Source organism: Lactuca saligna, chromosome 7 (genome assembly GCF_052625555.1).
Source record: "Lactuca saligna cultivar CGN05327 chromosome 7, ASM5262555v1, whole genome shotgun sequence".
Taxonomy (NCBI): Eukaryota; Viridiplantae; Streptophyta; class Magnoliopsida; order Asterales; family Asteraceae; genus Lactuca; species Lactuca saligna.
The window spans coordinates 75008985-75015993 of record NC_136423.1 but is presented as its reverse complement, the minus strand read 5'-3'; the positions used below and the strand labels follow the sequence as shown (position 1 = coordinate 75015993).

General features: G+C 35.8%; 1 long non-coding RNA gene across 1 annotated transcript; it reads left to right on the top strand.

Moving 5' to 3' along the window:
• Nucleotides 1–989: 989 nt before the first annotated feature.
• On the top strand, nt 990–5940 carry LOC145005574 (uncharacterized). Its single transcript, XR_013662621.1, has 4 exons — nt 990–1237; nt 3953–4165; nt 4239–5565; nt 5650–5940. It is a non-coding gene; the product is annotated as an uncharacterized LOC145005574 (long non-coding RNA).
• Nucleotides 5941–7009: the final 1069 nt, after the last annotated feature.

Below are 7009 nucleotides of genomic sequence, written 5' to 3'. Positions count from 1 at the left end.
TAGGTCACCAAACACGCGTTCCATTCCCACTGCTACTCGGCGAGTAGGGCAACCAACTCTCCAAGTAGGACATAAGACTAATTATTCTTTAATTAAATTCATACCTGGAATTGGTACGTTACACATTTGCAATTAAATGATTTATCGTATCATGGATTCTAGACAAGTCTACAAACGAGTAGAATCACAAGTGCTGTGATTTTTTAGTTTACTTAACTTTAAGATCGAACTCATGGGATAAGATACAACATCAATATGTACAATATCATGCTGCTTTTGTAGACATATCACCATAATATTGTACATATTGATGTTGTATCTTATCTCATGAGTTCGATCTTAAAGCTAAGTAAACTAAAAAATTATAGCACTTGTGATTCCACTCGTTTGTAGACTTGTCTAGAATCCATGATACGATAAATCATTTGATTGAAAATGTAAATGTAGTCATGAAATTCGTCTACTTAGTCAATATTCCCCTAATAAATATTCAAGTGCATTACAAAGTTGTACATGCATGAATAATGTCTTTTCGTAGGTTATGTTTTGAAGAGAAGCAAGAATGAATATCATAAAGTCATTAATATCAGTAGGAGATGATGTGGGATTTGTTGTAAATGAGTAAAGGGAAAATGAATCAGGAGGGTAACCAACTGTTGTGTTTGTTCTCATTTGGTCCCTTTCCTTTTTTTGTACTCAATATACCATCGAACTTGTTGTTTGTGTTCACCATAACCCTTTGACCGGCTATCACAGGTCAAAAGCCGGTCAAAAGGGCTATGGTAAACACCAACAACAAGTTCGATGGTATATTGAATACAAAAAAAAGAAAAGAGACCAAATGAGTATAAACGCAAAACTAATTACCCTCAAGAGTCATTTTCCCTATTAAATAGGTATATTGATGTTATATACTTAACAAAAAGATACATACTAGTAGTTTTTATTTAAATGAATCACGATGTAATAAAGACAAAATGGAGAAATTATCCCGCCTTTCACCTCCATCTTCTTCAAGCTTCCATAGTCAGTTCATTCCGTTAGACGAAATGGAGAGCTCTTTAGTTTCGTATCTCTACGAGCTCCACGTTCTGATCGAGGAGGAAGGGGTATACCTCCCGACGGTTATTGTTCTCGGCGACGATTGCTCGTTGAAATCTCATCTACTGGAGTCAATGGGGGAGCTGAGACTCGGCGAAGGAGATCGAATATCTTCGAACATGCCTTTTCTCGTAAGGTATACTTTGACTTCCCCAAAAAATTCCATCGTAAGCGTCCGCTTTAAGTCAATCCTGTGTGCTTATCTTTAATTGCGTCATTAAGATTTCTAGGTTCATGAATGTCACCAGAAAAGAGTACGCAATTCGTGTCACTAGTTAGACATAGTTCTTATATCTGTATCTGTCCATCAATCTAGCCTCAGAATAGCGCAAAATCTGCAACATCATTGAATTCAAGTCTCCTAGTGTTAGCGTAGAGGTCTCTTATAGTTTTGTAACCTCTCCTAGGTTGTGTCTCAGGAGTAGATAGAGATGAAATTGTTCCTTGTGTAGATTAAATATTGACTGGAGTGGTGAGATCCGGTGTGCTCATGGTTTTCAACTACTACGGGCCATTTCCATTATAGTTCTATGCTCCTCTATGGACTATGCAACCCCATTCTGTTGGGGTGTGTAGTGTACCTAGTGGTGATTTGATGACGAATTCCATTCTCTTTCAGAAACTCTCTAAAACAAATGGCATTGTATTCACCTCCCCATCAGATCTTATAGTTTTTATTTATTGACCACTCTGTTTCTCAACAAAGATCTTGAAAGTTTTAAAGTTGTTAAACACCTCTGATTTCTCTTTTAGGAAGTATACCCAAAGTTTTCTGCTGAAATCATCTATAAATGTAAGTAAATACCTGTTTCCAATTCCTCCAATGGTGGGTGTTTTCATTGGACCATAAACATCTGTGTGGATGAATTCAAGAGCTTACTAGCCCTCCTTGCTTTATATTCCTTAGACTGTTTTCCTAGCATACATCCCTTGCATACATCTTCTACTTTGTTGATGTTTGTCATTCCCCTGACTAAATTATGCTTGTACATGTAATTTAAATATCCCAGATTAGCATGCCCAAATCGATAATGCCATAACAGGGAAGTTTGATTGGTAGATAGGTTAAAAGAAAAGAAAGTATCTCCTTTAAAGTTTATAGGAAACATTTTGTTTGTGGCCATGTTAACCTTACCAAGAATGCTTCCATTTGGGTCCTTGATCTCACAAATTTTACCTTTGAAGTGAAGGTCATATCCTTTTTTGTAAAAGTTGTCCTACACTAAGCAGGTTATGCTTCAAGCCTGGAACGAAATGTACACTTTGTATTTTTTTTTCTTGCCAATCTTGGTTTCAACAGCAATATCACCAATTCCATGAACATCTAGCCTCTTGTCATCACCTGTTCTTACTTCTCTTTTGAAAGATTCATCCATTTGAACAAAAATACTTTTGCATCCAGTCATATGATTACTGCATCCACTGTCTATGAACCATGTGTCATCAATTGGAACTTCATGAGTATTAAGAGTCATGTAACATAGTGTCACCATCATTCCCATACTCTTTGTGCATGAAATTAGAACCCTTTTCTTCTGCGATTCACTTTCTAGAATATCTAGCAGTGTGACCAAATTTCTGACAGTGGTAACACAGTACTTGTGATTTTCCCTTTCCTTTGCCTTTATCATCACTTTGCTCTTCCTTCTCAGATTCTTTGTTCTTGTCGTATGAATTTGGTGACTTTAGTTGGAAGGCTTGTTCATAAGGAGTAGAATCAAATTGTCTCACTCTGAGTTCATAAGACTGTAATGATACCAACAGGCTTTCAAGAGAGAGGGTTGAAAGATCTTTGGACTCTTCAATTGCTACGACAATGTATTCAAATTTTCTAGTTATACTTGTAATAATCTTTTCCATAACTCTTCTGTCGTCTATGATTTCACCATTCAAACGTAATTGGTTTAATAGTAGGATCACTAGATTATAAAATTCTTCTACTGTCTCTGATTTTTTCATCTTTAGCCTTCAAATTCGCATCTTAATGTCTGCAGTCTAACAATTTTGACTTTTTCTTCACCACGATATGTTCTATAGTGCATATCCCACGCTTCTTTTGATGAATTCGAAGAAGTGATTGTCTCAAATATAACTTCATCCCCGGCCTGATAGATTATATAGAGAGCCTTTCTGTACTTTTCCTTGAATTTTTAATTTCATTCTCTGTTCGTCAAACTCTACTGGCTCTTCAGATCCGTTTTCTACAATATCTCACAAGTCTTGTGATTCGTAGAACATCTTCATCTGGATACTCCAATTGTAGTAGTTTCTAGCATTAAATTTTAAATTTTGGGAGTTGTGGGTGTACGGGATTGTTCATATTTCCAGCCATTTTAATCCGCGGCTGTGATACCACAATGTTAGAGACATAACATAAAACACACGAGTTTTACTAAACTTCTACTTTTATTATTTCTTGACATTAGATCATGAAAACGTTTTTACATACAATCTTACATTTACATATTAAGTATATATTGCACCCCTTAAGATTCTGACTGTAACTGCCAATTATGAGTAACTGACATATCTGCCACGAGTTCATCAATTTGCTAGCTTAAATTTCAACATATATAACATTAATAGCAACAATAAAGCCGAGGCTCAAAGGAAGAAAAAAGAAAATTAGGAAGGAAATTCTGTGAGCATCCTTATTAACCTCCAGTTTTGGTTCCACAACCAATGTTGGACTAGGCAAAAGGAAAGACTTGTCTCACTTTGTGCCAGCCACATTGCTCTAATATATAGAGTATTAAATTGTTTATCCCATTACTATTTGCTAGAATGATTTACTTTATGTTTTTGTTTCTTTTAACTCATGAAACCATCCTTATTCTTGTAATTGTAACAGGTACCAACATCATGAAGGTGGCCAACACATTCAACTTGAAAAGAAAGGTCACCCCATCACAGATGCAGTCCTCTAGCTGTATAGAGAGAGCATCATTGGATGGCATCGAGGATGAGACATTGACATTGGTGGTAAAGAACCGAGGTATTCGAGATTTATTGGTCATGGATATGCCAGCAATTGGCACATACGATGAAGAGATCAAACTCCAAGGTATCTTGATTTTCATTGTTAAGAATCATATTATGCAATCTAACAAAAAAAAAATAAACTTTTGAGTTTTTAGATATGGTTATAAGGAAAGGACAGCTTGCGGAGACATTAATTGTGAACATACTATCTGCAACGAATACTGAATTGGTGAACTGCAAAGCGCTGGAGTGGTCAACACTAGTTGACAAAGATGGGAAACGGACATTGAATGTCCTTTGTTTATCTCAAGAAGAGTTGGGGATTGATCTGTCCCACTTGCTTCCAGTCATAAGTGGGAAAAAAGGGTTGGAATGTGTTATTGTTATAGTTAATGGCTGAAGATGAGTTCCAAACAGCTTACCCACAGCAGCTGGCAAAGCATCTAGTTGGGGTTCATAGTTTAGCTGAAAAAATCGCAGAACTCCAAAACGCAATGATAATAAACTTTTTGCCAAACCTCTCCCACCAAATAGACCAACGGCTCAATAGTGAGATTAGAGATCTTCCAAAGGAGATGAAATTGGGGGGGGTCGTGCATGCGTTTTCAAAGTTCATCCTAGATCTTAAGGAGGTCTTGAAAACTGAGTATGTCAATCTTATTAGAGTTCGTCTGAAAGATTTGTCTGAGCAAATAAAGGAAAAACTTAAGTCTTCCAAAAACACTTTTCTAGAAGATGAGATAGCTGCATTAGATTCTGGTGATAGTGATAGTGATCACCCACCCTCCCCATCTCATTCTTGTGAATACCAAAATGGGCATAGCATGTACGGAGTTACATTTATTTGTTAAAGAGGCTTGCGATTATCTTCAGATCTTTTCCTTGCAGCCCTTATCTGGCTTCACTGATGACAACATGAAACATAATGGTTAAAGTCGTGAAGCCGTTTGTGAATCAAGTGAAAGAAGATCTGACTCAAAGAGTTCAAGAAACAATTGAAGCGGAAGCATTGACTTGGTACACTTCTGACCAAGCATTATTTGATTCTTCAAAAAGGCTTCAGCAGGAGAATCTTGAAAGTTTCATGACTGCAACAAGATCTAATATGTCAGTATTCAATTTAGAATGTCATGGCATGATACAAATTGATCATCTACAGGATGTTGCAGAGGACAAAAGAAAGAATGCGTTCAAGCTATGGATGAAGTTCAACCGATACATCCCGGTTGTAACTCTCCGCTTAGTTGATGGGATCGCCATTTATCTACGCCATTTGATAACCAAAGGAGTGCTGAAACAGATGACAGACAACTTCATCAAAGAAATGTTTATCGAGAGAGACACTTTGGCTAACTGGGTTCCCAACACCACCAGTAACATCATTTCCCTCCACGCCTCCAGAAGGATGGTGGATAGAATGATTGTCAGTCTCCCGATCACTGCTCATAGAGGAATGCTCAGGAGGACTGAATGATGATTGGGGTTTGTGCATTTTTTGTCTCTTTATTTTTCAAAATTGTATAGATTGGTTTTTGTGAACCTAATACACTTATTTTACATTTTCAGGTTAGTAGCTGCTGTGCTGAGTTAGTAACTTCTGGAGATAGCATGGAGTTTTAAAAGATGTTTGACATAGCTAGAGTGACTTGGTTTTATTACTTAATGGTTACTTTTTTTTTGTTTGTCAAAAAACTCAACTTTTAGACTTTTTCTGTAGATCACAAGTATTTGGTTTGAAAGATTATGTGTGGTTGCAAAGCTTATTAAAGTCAAAGATAGCTTGACTATGACTGCATTGGTGGGATGTTGTTTAATCTTTGTGAAAATGCAGGAAAAAGAAATTATGATATTGGATCATTGTATTCCTTTGAACAAAATTCAAAGCCATCTATCTAGAGTTGTAACTCTTGCTTTTATAAAACTAAACTAGTCATTGTTATATTATCTATGGTATTTCTCAGGTAAAGGCAAGGCAATGCACTTTGATTGGTTGGTTGTGATTGTGAATGCAATCGGTTTAAAATTTTGTCTGCATGAAGACCAGAGGTACTTTTTAAACTTTATCTCAGTTTCATAACACAAAAAGATTTGTTTAAAATTGTCTGAATGCAATTCAACTTATGTAAACAGGTTGTTTTTAGTGTGACATATTTCAACCAAGTGGCCTCCTGACTGGTATTAAGTAAGCCACATTTCACAAATACTGTTAATTTTCGCATGCATCATTATTTTAAAGATTAAATTACAACTTTAGTCTTGTGGTTCAAAATCCAAAAGTTATGTAGATGTTTCATTGTTTAGGCGGTCATTAGTTTTCTTTGCAAGCTTCCTGTCCGTCCCTGTCACTAAAGGTCTTGGTTTAAAAAAGCTCTGCAAAATGACTATATTGCCCTTGACAAATTTTAATGCACAAATGACTTTTTCAGCTCAGTTTTAGTGACCATCAGAGGCTAAATGATACAATCAATCAATGGTATTGAGATTGTATATTTTTCAGTCAATCCCTTGCTAAGTGGAGTCATTGTTTGTTTGGAGTAGGTGTTGTTTATTGTAGCATCATACTTTCTATTTTCTTCTTTGAAAAATCTTCCAAAATTAGAGCAATTTTATAATTGGGTATAATAATAATAATAATAATAATAATAATAATAATAATAATGTCTTCTTGGACCTAATATAAGTAAAAAGTGAAAGAACAATGCCATAATCGGGTAGAGCTTTCAAAGTACAATGCCTTGATAAGAAAAATGGGAATAGGATGTTTAATCTGAAGGTATAAGTGAAATTAGGATGCTACACAAATAAGTAAAAGTACATTGTCATTAGAGGGTCTAAACAATCAGAAAAGCTGAAAGGAATGGATGTTAAAGAAACACTAGAGAGGATTGAAATTTGTATGAGTTTAGGCAATACCTTTTGCTACCTA